The sequence below is a fragment of the Acanthopagrus latus genome, chromosome 19 (genome assembly GCF_904848185.1).
Source record: "Acanthopagrus latus isolate v.2019 chromosome 19, fAcaLat1.1, whole genome shotgun sequence".
NCBI classification, from domain to species: Eukaryota; Metazoa; Chordata; class Actinopteri; order Spariformes; family Sparidae; genus Acanthopagrus; species Acanthopagrus latus.
Genome location: NC_051057.1, coordinates 9,663,257 through 9,678,404, shown reverse-complemented (window position 1 = coordinate 9,678,404; position 15,148 = coordinate 9,663,257). Strand labels below are relative to the sequence as shown.

The window sequence follows — 15,148 nt, the reverse complement described above, 5'->3', positions numbered from 1 at the left end:
CCGCTGAAGTGAACTGAGTTCTGTTTCCCCTTTTCACAGAGGCTGCAGCTTTTTTCCGTCTGGCCCCTCTGCTCTCATGCACAGCTACTCTGCCTGCGTCTGTGCATACTGTACGTGTGTGTGTGTGTGTGTGTGTGTGTGTGTGTGTGTGTGTGTGTGTGTGTGTGTGTGTGTGTGTGTGTGTGTGTGAGAGACAGAGAGAGAGAGACAGAGTCGGGGATGGCTGGCGTCAGAGCAGGACGGGGTGGTTGGCGTGTCATCAGAGATCAGAGAGGGCACGGTGGTGCCAGCAGTTGCATGCGTGTGTGCGTGTTTGTGTTTGTGTGCGCACCACAGCTGTCCAATGTGGAGACAGCCCATCGTCGGCTAACGAGGAGCGACAATACGGAAACGTGGCCCACCTCTGCCAGCAAGGCACCTTTTCATCTGCCCCTGTTTATTTTTTGGGCTTTCGTTGGGAAGAAAGAAAAACAGCCCGAGTACACGAAAGGTCACCGCTGAAGCCATGTGAGCGTTAGCTATTCATGAGCACAGCCATAAGCTCACAGGTAATACTTGTTTGGACTGATAAGTACAGGATTTATAGCTGTTATAATTAAGTTTGACGTGGCCGTGTTATGTCAGAGTTAGAGAAAAATTCAAGGTCGGCTAAATTTGTGAACTGATTTGTAAGTCGGCTCAGGCTTGACAGTGTGCATGAACTCCCACAGAGTGAAGGGAACACATAGGGCTGGTTCTTCAAGGACTTACAGTACATTTACATGTAATGCAGATCTAGTTACATAACTCTGACATGTCTCTGGTTGCTGCCTGGCCTGCTCTTTGTTGGTTCAAATCCACAAAACCATAAAATACCTGCCCGATGACCAGGCTGAGGCAGTGTGGGAAAGCGCGAGACCGGCGCTGTGGACAATCATGCACTCTTATCCAGGCTAAATTGACATTTCGCAGTCTGGGATTTAGATCAATGTCTGTTTGCAACCGAGGGTTAGCAACAACAACAGGTTTCGACATTCATGGGAATTTGGGTTTCGAAAGCCTGAGCCAGAGATCTCAGCATCTGGTCAAGTAATCGTTGAGAGACTTGTATTGATCAACAACCTTGTTAGTGTCTCGTTTTGTGGCGCAAAACAGGAGAAGTCAAATGGGCTGAAGGAATCTTGCATTTTGGATAGAATCTGGTTCATCTGAACGGATAGCCGTCCAACGTTAAGAGGAAACGGAGCATCCCATGTGCTCAGACAGCTGGCACAGAATCCCCCCCTCTAGACGACTCCATGCGCAGAGAAAGGGGTTGGGCACCAGCTGAAATGTTATCATCCTCCTCAGCCTGCTGCCTCGTGCCCCTGGTGTGTTTTTGTGTCTCCAGTGTTCATCAGAGAGCAGTGTGTTCTTCCTGTTTTGAAGGGAGAGCAGCACTCTCGGGCCGCAGAGCTGCCGGTCCCCCGTGCCAACATAAATGGCGAAGGAAGCAGCAGCACCCAGCTGGAGGCCCACTGGGCCGAGGGACACAGATAAGGGGTGTGCTGGTGAATGCAATCTGATGCTCTGTCTGAAAAAGAGCTTTCCACATTCACTGGAAAAGAATGGAATGTATGACAGGGATGAAACGTGCAGATTACGTGAAGACATTCGCTTAAAAAACAGGATGTGATCTGAGTCATTCATTGAGAGGCTTTAGAAAGGCTGAAGCTTGAATGACGTTTCCAGGTTTACCAAGCCACCCTGTCCAGCGGCAGTTCAGCTCAATCAGTCAGTTTTATCAGTGCACAACAATACTCCGCACTGTGTTCTGGCATGATATAACATCTGCTTGTAACATTGACAAATCCTCTGCTTGCCTCACACTTTGCTATCGCCGGCCAGCATCTTAACCAAAAGTTTCCAACCACACCACCAGACCACACAACAACAGGCTGGCCTGGAGGAAGTCATTTGGTTTTTAGAGATTGGACCGTTCCAGCTGGCTAAACTGGCTAAAATATCATTCCATCGTGTGTGAACTAATACGAGATTAGTTCTATCAGCCACCACCAGATTTGAAGCTAGTATGTAAAACAATTGTTAAGACCAACATCTGTGACAGCTGTGAAATTTATAAGGTAAAGAAAACCAAATTCTGCATTATAGTAATCTGTGAATACTTATTTACACAGGGTCTACACTCAGACCATCTGATCTGGATTGCATTAGCGTTATATGATAATGTTTGATGTAATTCATTCATGTTTCTCCCCCCTGAGTTTTGTCCATCAAGCACTTTAGTGGACAGCCTACCAAAGGTCATTTGGTGTGGATTCTTTTCTTTGGCCGCTTTATCATGATAAAAGGTGCAATGTACACTTTTAACGAGTGTCGGAAAGGTCAAGAACAGCTCATATTTAAATGTTTATTCACCCGTCTTTACTGCTGCACTTTTTAAGAACTAGTAAAACAGCAGAACTTCCCAGAGCAAAACAAATAAAATGCACCTGAGCCCAGAGGACTGCTACAGTTTCTGCGCAGCTGACGGCGATCTTGGCATCACCACCATTTTCTCCTTGGCCTGATCACCCTTCATCTCAGGCGACTGATGAGAAAAAGCAGGCCTAATAGAAACACAGTTTCACTGTTTTGTGATTGAACAATAGAGAGGGAGGAGGCATTCATTCACTGACAGCTTATGAGAATTTTCAGCCTCTGCATGCTCGCTCCCTTTCTTTTGTGCTGCGTGATGGGCCCCTGTTACTCAATTACCGAGGGGTCCAAAATGAAAATGCCAATGAACAAAAGCACCTCGCTTCCAAGTTAATAATCCGGCATAAAACCACCCCAGGGAGCCGGTGATGGGCCCTGCGCGGATTGAAATGCAGGTGGTAATATGAATTCTTTGGCAATGGCAAACGTTCACCCAGTGGATCGCTAAATAAGAGAGGGAGAGCTCTCAAAGCTGCAGTGAAACAAATTAAGAAATTGATATTTCTCTGAGGGAAAGGCATGCTGGATAGTCTCAGGCCCTGGCAGCTCAGAAAATGAGCACTGGGTGGCATATAAAAGCAATCACTGGAAAGGAACATGATGGAAATTAAACGTCCCACCTTTCACCATAACTGCCAGCACTCCCTTATTAGCGCGCACTGATATGTTCCCTGGTGAAGGCCGACTCTGCAACATGTCAGTTTTTATTATGCACAGTGAGCAGAGTCACTTTCTTAACCAGATGTCTTGATCTGATAATCTCCCTTTGAAAGACACGCGCTCCGTTGCCATCTCTTGTTGCAACACGAGGTCTAATTAGCTGAACTGTACGTGATGTTTTGTGCCTGTTCAGTTTCATCGGGCAGCCTCACTAATACAACAGCTCAGGTCCAAGAAACACAGATAAGAGTCCAGCAACAACAAACACCTTCCTCACTCAATCACAGGGCAAACAATAGCCAGAGAGGATGCGGAGAACGGTCTGTCGTCGGCCGGTGGCCACCAGCAGCAGCGAGGCTTGTTGTCGTCTAGATTCTTGAACTGTGGAGGAATGTCTGGCTTCGCTGCCAGCCACATACCTTCTCACTGGACTTGATTTTCCCTGTATTGTGTACCAGACAGGTATTTTCCCGATGTTATCTCTCTGCCCTTTTTACACAGCCCGCTCAAGGCGGGAACGTTGCACTGTTATTTCACCTCACGGCTCTTGAAAAAGACTTCTCAGGTCTGTTTTGTTTATATGGCACCCATTCAAAACTAAGGTTTTCTCATGGTTCTTTTCAATTGGATCAGGTCGAGACTACACTCTTTAATCAAAGCCCATCTTGGTTTGATATTAATACCGATGCGTTGGGATTGTGGGTCGAGTCAGCTGCCATAAGAATGTGTCAGTATTTGGCGAGTTGGGAATGAGACTCAAAAATCAACTATCTCATTGACAAGGAGCTTTAAGTCATTTTACAGACCCAGCACCCTTGTAGCAGATATAAAGCAATGTTAGCATTTGTTTGGAGTTGTGTGTCTTTCCATCCAATCAATAAGTCCACTATTAACTCTGTTTTTGGTCTCCACCAGCCATCTCCCGAGGGACATATCTGGCTCTTCAGCAGGTGGAAGCTCGACTTGTTCTGCTCAACATAGCTGCTAATTTTGGCGCTGATCAGGAAGTCTCCACAGGGAGTGTCATCATGAGAGCGGGGAGAGTGAGCCAAAAGGATAAAACTACAACAACGACACTAAAATGCTCCGTAGAGTTGAGAGAGGCTGCAAAAGCAGTCAATTTTAATATGAAATACCTCAAGAGATTTAACCTTAGTCAATTTACCGGACATTAAAAGCTACAAGCTTCCTGCCAACTGATTGCACTCTAGATTTACTTACTAACTTCTTCCTTGAAATGTTCCTGCTTTGACGTTGTGAAATAAAGAGCATGATTTAAATCTAATCCGCTGGTCATGAGAAAACCATTTGATCTGAGCCTTTTTGATCGTGTTATTTATAACTCATTGTCTGGGAAGTGATTTAAGGAAATAGGTCATGGAACAGAGAGGAGAGAGGTAAGCAATATAAAGGACGATTAAAGGCCTCAGTTACTGAAGTAGCAGGGATGTTGCAGAATACAGAACAAATTGAAAATTAAAAAACGGAACACTCGAAAATTTCCAAGCACTGTGTGTCACTCATCAGCTCTGTGTCCAGTTCCCGAATGTGGCTTTGTAGGAACATACCCACAGGGCTTTTCCAAAGGAATATTCACAGCGCATTGTTAGGAATACTATAAAACAAAACCGATATAGCTGTAAAAGTTTAAAAGGTCCATAAAATCAGACACCATTCTCCGTGAAAAGGCAAAACAGGTGGTTTCCAGATTTGGACAAGATGTTTGCAGCCATAATTTCTCACTGATAAGCTCTATTTTACCATCAGTCACTTTAGAAAGACAGAAATAATCTTTAAACTACACATTCCAACGCAAACTTTGTGATTTTTTTTTATCAGCTGGAATGTGATACTTTGAGATACTTCAGTTTGCTGTTATTAAATTTGAATTAACAGCCCAGCAGTACAACCTTAAAATCAAAGTAGGCATATCTAATCTGGGCAAAGAAAAGTGTGTATTGGTTGTATAACAATGATTATAGTACCCACCGTTCTGGATGCCTCTCAGCTCCTGATAAATGATGGGCATCTTAAAAACAGGATTATGCTTGAACATTTCTGGAAGGCTTGATAGAAGAAAAGGACAAGCTGAGCATTTCACAAAGCTAACAAAGCATAACGCTCTTTAAAAAAAAACACACACTTTTCCCATTGTCAGTTGGATCTGAGAAAGTGGAATTTCTCTCCTGTCGCTCTCAGAACAAGCCCTCCGCTCCTGCTCAAAGATCTCACCATGAGATCCCAGAGGAGCATCTAATATCCCACCTACCTCAGCCCCTGCGACCCAATAAATCAATCAGTTGTGCTTTACAAGCCTGCGTGTGTTACCCGCTCAGGAAATAGAGAATCCCTGCTGTGGATCACAGCTAAAAAACCATCCTGACTGACAGAACAATGAGGCAGACAGCAGAAGGCAGAGCAAGGTACAGGAAGAATGTGTGTGATTGCATACTTGTTTGTGCCTCTGTGTAGATGTGATTTTTTTTTTTTTTTTTTTTTTTTATTGTGTGTGTTTGTGGCAGCTCCAGCCCGTGAACCCCCTCCGAATGTGAGTCAGCCTCTCATCCCGGCTTTCTCCAGGGAGGCCCGGGCTCTTGGCAGAGGAATGCATGGGAGTGGGCTCCTTCAATAAAGGCAACTCTCTTTCAGGGCCCCAGGACGGCCCTGGGCTTTCCTTTTCATCGTCTCCCTCCCCTGTCTCCCTGAACCCAAGTGGGCTGCTGCTTCTGCTACTGCTGCTGCTTCGTTTCAAGCGTAATGGGTTTACCTTGAGGCTGAGCGAGAAAGGCACAGAGGAAGGGAGGAGTCCAGACCTAAAATTATGACTCACCTACTGCATGCCCATGTTAACTGGGCTGGGCACTGGGTCTCATGACATCTTGTTAGAGCACAGCGTGGTTTTGCCTACCATTCAGCAGGTAACACTGGATCACATTTAACATTATCATTCCGGTTAAAGATATCTTTAACTGGATGTTTCAGAACAGTCTGGATAATCTTGAGGACATGGTTTGACATTTTGGGAACTACGCTAATTGTTTTCTTGCCTAGAGTGTTAGAGGTGTTGGTTTGTGGACTCGCTTTTTTTTCCAATAGCAGTCTTAATGCTTAACTAAGTGCTGCTAGCTTTATCTTCACATGTAACACATGTAACACGTACAGTAGATGTCAGAGTGGTACTGAATTTCTCATCATATCTAAGCAAGTTAACCAATGATACGATTTCTCAAAATGTTCAGATATTCTGACTCACGGGCGCCAAAACCAAAGGTTAGCCAGCTCGGTTGAAGGCAGTCTCTGGTGCACGTGCATTATGGCCCACACAACTCTTTTCAGCATCTTTTATGGGCACCTTCACTCAAGCGCCACTGAGCAGCTTTTATAGGAATGAACGGGGCCTCCTCTCCAAACTTGTATCCAGGTTTTAATATTATTGTTGGTGGTGACACTCACCTCACCACGTGCAAAACAAGTTACCCACGACCGCTATTTCACATGGGCAAAACAATTGTGTTGACACATGACAAAATTCCTTTCAAACCTGAGGAAAGACAACAGCATTACACCTACTATCCACTCGGTCATTCTAAAGGAACTGCCTGCATAATGAATCAGCAAAGCGTCCTTGTTAGCGACTTCCAGGCCTTTGCAACTGCGCTTTCAATGATCCATTGAATGCATAAATTTAAGCTTGCACTCAATGCTCTGCGCCCAGCAGTGTCGTTGAGGTCTAGCAGATGTGTGGAGGGCTTGAGGGCTAGAACTAAGCTCTTTGACAGCTATCATATGGGGATAGGAGAAAGTGCGGGGGGAGAAAAACACAAAGAGAATAGAAGACAAACGACATTGGAAGAAGGAAAAAGTGAAAGGGGGGGTGTCTTTTAAGAAAAAGTCAAGCTAAAAGGACAGCGGAAGAAGCAGAAGAGCCACTAAAAATAGAGAAACAGACAAAGGAAATGGACGCAATGACAACAGTGAGGAAAAACTGAGAGATTGGAGGGAGGAAGAGAGGAACAAAGACAAGGAAGGAGGAGGACAGTGATGGGAGGGAAAGACAGCGAAGGGAAGACTGGTCCCTGGCCTGCACATCAAAGCAGGCAGTGAGCAGCAGCTCCAGGCCGGTCCTCCCAGCACCTGCTGCTGCCCCAGAGCCAAGTCAAACACATTATTCCAACAGACGCACGGCTTAATGGCTTCTGTGGAGAGACCTTTCCCGGGGCCCATGACTGCCTCTGCAGACGCTCGGAGTTGAGGCTTCACTGACACACACACGCAGAAACGCACAAAGGCTTCCTAAAAAACTCGTCCTTACTCACTGCTTACACAGGGTGACACATCCAGGAGAGCGCACACGCACAGGCACAACTTTCCTACGTGTGATCCATCAGATCGTTTTATTGCAACATCTGCTCGAGAGCGGACGAATCCAGGCACCTGTCAGAATCATAAACTCTGAGTACCCACGGACTGTCGAGGCATGCGCATAATAAAATGCATTTTTACAATAAAACATTAACACCTGGTTCGAGCATTGTGCCCCCATCTGCCCACTCCAACGCGGCGCTCCGTGAAAGAGACCTGGGTTATGGTTGGACCCGAGTCAATATCGAGCAGAGAACAAATCATCCTAAGAAAAACAGTAAACATCTGTTTTGTGACTTGGCCACCTCTCTCACTGGCAATGTCAGCCTGACCTCAACGAGGCTGGGCCCCTTTTACATTTTCCATGAGAGCAAGCGGGAGTACCAGTAAGTGGGTGACAGCATCTGTAATTTCTTCTTTTTTTTTTTTTTTTTTTTTTTTCAAAAAGCGGAGAAAAATAAAAACAAACCTTGACGCGATGAAGGCAGGTACTGGGGCGCTCTTAACGTGTCTTGAAGTATTTCCAAGAAGAATAAAAGCGTGGACAGTCTTTATATACGGCTTTTGCTCAGTGAGGCAAAGTGAAGCCTCATTGGCCATTGATGACATTTATGGCTCGTCTCACATGAAATAGTGTCTGCTGAAATATCACTTTAGAGCCCTATTTTCCTTGTCGCTTCAAGCCTTCGCGGCAGCCGCTTGATTTGTACGTTGTCGGTGACATTTGGATGCATGTAGGAGCGACCTAGCATGTTCTTTTCTTGGACACAAGCAGTATGTAATCCTCCATTGATCTTTGTGGGGAAATTCTGTTTTCTATTTCAGAAGCTGGGCCCTCCTTCAAAGCGGCAGCCATGGAGCTGGTAGCATTTCATTTCATGACTTGCTCAAGGACTCTTTAGCAGAGTGGATGCTTTCCAGTGTGTGGGCTTCAAGGAGGTCTCTCTTCATATTAATACCATGGTATTTATTTATGTAGCATATACTATTTGATAATGCTAAAAGGGATGGATTAATACCTCACTAAACCCTTTAAAAGATTTGTGAGACGTAACACATCTCAAGCTGCCGTCCATATATAATCTGAGTAACAAAAAGTGTCACAACTTTAACACGTCAAGTTTCCAAAGGCCCCTAAATTGGAATTACTTATTTGTCTAGTTCTATACACCAGGATGTGTGCGTCTTTTCTCCTCTTCTCTATTACTCTCCACCGCCTTCTCGCTCTCTCTGCCCCACATCAGCCCCCGCACAACCTGGCCTGTATACTCTGATGGCTTTACCAGCAGGAAGTGGGGCTTTTACAGTGAGGGCTCTCCACCAAGAAGCGTCCGTGGAAGGCAAAGTCCAAGTCGAGGTGGGTCCTGTCACCACCTGTGACGTCTCACCTCGGGTGACATGTCCAAATGCTTAACAAACTGCAGTGCAGCACAGGCACCGTGAGCGATGTGTGAACAGGACCAGAGAGTCAATGTGTTTGTGTTCTGCGCAGGAAATGAAACTATACGGCGTGGCGAAGAAAATAATTTGGTGTGAGAGGCAATAATTGGTCATCCGGGCATGAAAAGACGACTTCTTCAATCCGGCTTGTCGGTTGAACTTGTAGTAAAAATTCTGGAGATCATATATTTTCTATAAATATCTCTAAACGACATATTGGTGATATGCGATATCACTGATTTTTTTTCTCTGATCCAATACCAAGTAAAACCTAAAACCAGTGCCATAAACATTTTCCATTAATTACAGACCTTAGAATTCACTCTTAACAGATATCACTCTCTGTGGGATGCCATATTTACTAGCTGAAAGTAGCTTTCAGTCAAGACCAAAGTGGTGGACCAGTAACAAACACATCAACATGTCTTGAATGCATTAAACTGAGTCAATCTCTGATGTTCGTCCTCAATGAATAAATCGTACAGATGAACACCACGTCCTGTTGTCATGCACTGCCGCTGTTGTCAGGAAAACATCTCCTGTACAAAATTGTAATCCTTTGCCAATACTTGCATCAATTTAATGATTACATGCCTGTTGATGTACAATTTCAGTGTGATTCTTTTCTTTTTTTTCTTGCAGGAACATGTTAACTCTCAAACAACAGCAATTTCCAGTCGCACCTGTCAATATCCGAGCTGTTTACAGCTTCAGTGTGGCGTTTCCAGCAGCGGGAAAACTGCAGGATACGTATGTACACTGGTCCTGTGGAAAATGATGGTAATTCCAATAATGTAGATATCTCAGGAGACTTGGCGTGGCTTAAGTCATCCGACTGGATCCAGCAGAGAGCAGTCGAACATAAAAACACTTGGGATACAGCAGGAGTTGTCATGGTAATCCATAACCACCATAACCATTTCCCAGATCCCCCATCCCTCATTTATCCAGTTTCACTCTCTATCCCACACCTTTCTTCCCTCTCCTGAAAATGTTTTACAATCACCACTTCTTTCTTTCTTTCTTTCTTTCTTTCTTTCTTTCTTTCTTTCTTTCTTTCTACTGTCTGTCTCTTATTCTTCCTTCTCACACACCGTACTTCCTCTCTTCCGCTTTTAGCCACCCAGATGAAAAGACAAGGCGTTTTCCGACTTCCATCCCTTGACGTTCGTTTCTGGAGTTGTTCCAATCACGTGGGAGAGTCCTTTCCCCGCTGTCTTTTCCCAGCACAGGTGCCTGCCGCAGCGGCTTTACTAAGCCGTCTGTTAATGACATTGGTTCCCCTCCATTGGTCACATCCTGTGTCCCGGATATGATACTGCCATGAGTCGAGTTCCTAATGGAAACACGTCTGGCTTCGGATTGCACAATGGGAAGACGGTGCTTAAAAACATTTTTACAGAGCGGTTGAGTGTCCAAGAAGGTGATTCCCATAAGTTTACATGACAGAATTGGATTTGGTCAGAAATAGCTTCTTATTCCAGAAAGTCTTCTGAAGGGTTTTCTCGGTGTGTTCCTTGGCAGTGTTGAAAAGCAGACCCAACGTTGATATAGATACTGCTTGTGAGAGGTAGCCCACAGCTGTTGGAGAGGAGAGTCAGAGTCATTTCTGCAATTTGTTTGAGTTTTATGGTGATCAGGGAAACCCTAACCCTGATTAAAGAAAGTGATAAGTTTGCAATTATAGCCTAACGTTAACGTTTGTGACATTAAGTAAATGTTAACAAAGGTTACGCCAGCTAATGTATGCTAGTTAGCTGATATTTTTATGTGAGATAAAGTGAAACAGTTGGCCTTGGCATAAAATGATGAAATTCCTACAGCTAGCAGCCAGTTTACTGGCCTATAGCACAGTAGGGAAACAGAAAAACCACCAGCCTGGCTCTGTTCAAGCATTTCTAATCATCCTGCCAGCAGCTGCAGCTAATTAACCTGTTCTATATTATTTATTTAATCTATTAAAAAAAGAAAGAAAACAAGTGCAGAAACATGAACTTGTACTTTTATGGGGGTGGGATTTCTTAATGAGCTCACCGCTCATAGCCCAAGACATAACCTTGCCAGGCCAGTAGCTTCATGCTAACCAGAGCTAATTGCTGCCACCTGTAATTGACATACAAATGTGAGAGCGGTTTCATTCATTAAAAAATAAGGTGACAGCCAGTAGCCGGTGTTGTTTTTAGGCTTCAGTTTTTATAGCGATTTAACAAATAAGATACGCCATGTTTAATTGCAAAATCAAGAGATGCTGGCAGGTGGATTTTTCCACTTTTGGACAAAGCCAGGCTTCACACATATATGAGTGGTATCCATCTTCTCATGTAACTCTTGGCAGAAAGGTGAATTCATACTTTGAACTTTAGCCTTGTTACCAGAAAAAAGGGTAAAGTTGAGCAAGTGTATTTTTTAAAAGATCTTTATGGTTATTACGAGTGTAGGGAGTAAGTATTCAGACATAACTGGCTTTTTTAACAGCAAGTCTGAGAGAATCACGATGATCACTATCTACTGAACTATTTTGGTGTCCTTTCCATATCCCGTATAAGCCTAAAAGACAGTGTATTTGTTCTGATCTGAGCAGTTTTGCATTGAGGATATGCGCTTGTAGATCATGAAGACACATGGTGAAGTTAGCACCCTGCCTCCAGTTACTGCACACTTTCAGAATCAGCCATAGCAGGGAGTAGTTTCAAATTCGCACTCACTCCCCCTTTCTGCTATTCACAGTCTTTTGGTTCTCACTTTTGCTCTGTTTACCACCTGCCGACTCTCTCACTCTCAGCCACGAACTTCAGGCAATTAAGAAAATAAACAGAATGTCCTCGGGTCCCCGGGGTCCATTAATCTTTCTTTTTCCTATTACACCATGCTGTAGCCGGCCTGGCAAGGTGCCTGACCATCAACAATGGGTAACCAGTAGACACCCACAACTATGCGGCCTCCACTTCATCGGGCAAAATATAAAATGTGTCAGCAGCAATTTGGTCATATTTACCACGGCTAAATGACATGTTGAGATTAAATAGTGATGTGTGGTTGCTGGCTGGCCATGGTAACAATAGAGTCCCTTTGGGAGAGTCGGGCCTGTGTGTAGGTGTTATTTATAGAACTAGCAAAACTCAAGAAAAATAATCTCATATATCATTCTTCACTCCTAATTAACTATAAAGGCAGTTGTGTTTCACTGTAGCAGCAGCTGGAATATGAGAGCGTAGCAAGAACTGCGGGTCACAAGTGGATGTCAAGGCCATTTTTTGATATAATAGCTCAAATAAACTTCAGTGGGTGGTATATCTCATACTGCCGACACCTTCATGTCAGCACAGTGGAATAAATCAGAGCAGGAATATGGTCATAGCAGTCATAACAGTCCAGACTAAATTTATCTTTGATGTCGACTGGAAAGCGTTTGAGAAGGCAGCACTCACTGTGTTTTTTTACTCAGTGGGATATACTGTACGCGGGTCGAAGTTTTGTAAAGGGAATAGATATTTTGGGAAATACACCTACTCGTAAAATTGGTACTGTGAGAGTGCATCAATCTGATAAAAAGTTAGAGCGAGTATGACACTTTAGGAAATATGTTTACTTGCTCTTTTGCTGGGATGAGAAGATTGATTCCATCCTCTTGTCTGTCCGGTTAAGAAAAAGGCAACATTAGCTTTAACGAGGCATAACTGGAAACAGAGGGAAACAAACAAAACAAAGGAAACAAAATCCGCCAACCGGGAACCTCTTAAGCTCACTTTAGGTCTTCAAGCCAAGCCCGCTGTGTGTCTTGCCCGTGCCTGGCACAAGATGATCTCCTAATCTCTTGGAAATAGTTCTGACAACTTTAAAATGTCATTTTTAAACTTTGTTTTTAGAAAGAAATCAAGCAAGCAATATAAAATGTGTTGAGCAGTGACCTTTAGACTTGCTGCTGGACAGATTTTGATTCTTTTGGACAGGCTTACAGTTTTCCTCTGTCCTCAGGATGAGCTTATATAATAAGATGCGTGCCAGCAGGCAGAGCAACTCAGCTGAAGTGAGTATCTGATCTTGTGCTTTTTTACAAGTACAAGTAGCATCCAAGTATAATGTGCCAATATTTGTATTTTTGATGAAGTAAAAAGTCTCATTGGGGTGCTGACTGAAATAAACAGAAACATTGAATTGAAGCTAAATTATGGGGCTGTTCTGTAAATAGTTTTGATCCATATGTCTGATCAACGCACGTCAATAGGGTGCTGCAGGTATGGAACATTTTGTAGGCAAAGCCAGATGTTAGCATCGCCCTGGGTACCTTGTCAGAAAGCAAATACGATTTTTCAACTGGAATTTTGGATTCTTGGGATTGGGATTTTCGGATCGCAAAAATAAAGTTCTGTGTCGAATACAAAGTAATGATACTTATATGTTCTGTTTAGCAAAACAATCCTCACAGATGAAGACCTTTTTTTTTTAGTAAGATTAGTAAGTAGTTGAGTCTCTGTGTTCTGAACAACCTTTTTTAATACATGTAAAAGTACATGTAAATTATTTTAGGTTGTGGAACTAAATGTAAAAAAATATCTTAAGCTTTCGTAACCACAGATCTTAGTCTATTTAGGCATTTAACCGAAAACCTGCTAAGGAAATCCATTGACTTTCAAACAACTGAACCAGAAGGGCAAATATACTAACTTATTTCTGGGTTTCATGACTCAATCTAAAGGCTTAAATTATCAACTTCCTGTGTAAGCAGTGGCAATATCTTGGCTTAAACCAATCCATTTATTCATAGTACAGACATGGCTACAGTTGGCTGAACACATAGGCCCACAGACAACGGCATGCTCACTACTGGAGAGCTACATTTTCAGCATTCAGACATACTTGATGACATAAGACATAAATCCTCAGCACTAAGACTGGAGATCCTGCCCAGGTTTTTCCAAAGTTAATAAAATCCCCCTGCTAGCATCTCTATAGTTCCCTTCACAGCAACGCAAACTTCCTGCTGGATGTGGCCTCATATTTACCTTTACACCAGAGTGGTATCAATCTAATTATGAAATTCTAAGCAAGACAGCAAAGAAGCTTACTTCACAAAATGTCAAACAATTTCCATGCTTGAAAGTGAATGAATCTGTCTTCAGGCCCACACACATGGAAACAAACTGCTGTATATTTCTTTCTTGTTTTTTGAAGTATTTTTTGGGGCCTTTATTTGATAGGACAACCTGAGAAATGGCAGGAAACAGGATGAGAGAGAGGGAGGACCGCTGTATATTTCTTATGGAGCAGCCAAAACATCTGTCATGATCCGATTGCACAATTCAAACAGCATACAAATCCACAGACTGCTCATGCTTAGGATTTGTCCTAGTTCACTCTCTGAAAGCGAGGCCACGGCCAAAGAACGAGGCATTTCAGGCTCTTCAAAGAGAAAAGTTTTTACACTCAAAGGTCAAAGATCGCCTCCTGTCAGCTCTGAGGTCAGTGTAGCATCATCCATCTCTGCGAGGGAGTCTCTTACAAGTATATTGCCTCGCCATCGACGGTTTATGCTCCCTCCGGACTAAATAATCGGTGCGCACATGTGTGTTTAACAGTGGAATTTCAATGGTTGTCAAGGGAACAGCAGGACAATCTCCTGACAATAAAGCACACACACACACACACACACACACACACACACCGACACACCCAGGACTTCATAAACACCTCGGCCTGTAACCTATATATATATATACATATATAACTTCAGACACTGACTGTGCATGGTAGGCTCATTTTCACCCACTTTTAGTATATAGACATTCGAGAGGACCAACCTGGATTCATGAAAGAGCTGTGACAATCTGGAATAGTGTTATATACAGCTCCATAGTGCTGCTCCGGGCGCCACCTCTGTCTGTTTCCATGCTGTAACCTCTTCCTTTCCTCTTCCCACTCTTCCTGTTGTCCAGTTGAAAGGAAAAAGGGGGGGGGGGATGATTAAAGAGAAATACTGCACATATGAAAGCTGTCTCCATTCAGTTTCACGAAAATCACGACTGTATTAAACGTGAAGAGGAGAGGAGAAAGGGAGGACCTGCCAGCAGGCTGTCAATCCACGAGGCCGGCAGGAGCAGACACAGACAAACACACCCCGTCATGGGAATAGATGCGCGATTTATATAGGCTGTCTCCATTACGCCAGACTACAGCCCCCACAAGAGGCACTGTTTATCCAATGTAATATATTGGATTAATTATGTTTGCC

At 43.7% G+C, this 15,148-nt stretch overlaps 1 long non-coding RNA gene across 1 annotated transcript; it reads right to left on the bottom strand.

Annotated features, from left to right (window-relative positions):
• Positions 1 to 9,477: 9,477 nt before the first annotated feature.
• Positions 9,478 to 14,844, bottom strand: LOC119008482. Its single transcript, XR_005071437.1, has 2 exons — positions 14,718 to 14,844; positions 9,478 to 10,500 (listed from the first exon to the last, which is right to left on the bottom strand). It is a non-coding gene; the product is annotated as an uncharacterized LOC119008482 (long non-coding RNA).
• Between the last annotated feature and the right edge of the window lie 304 nt (positions 14,845 to 15,148).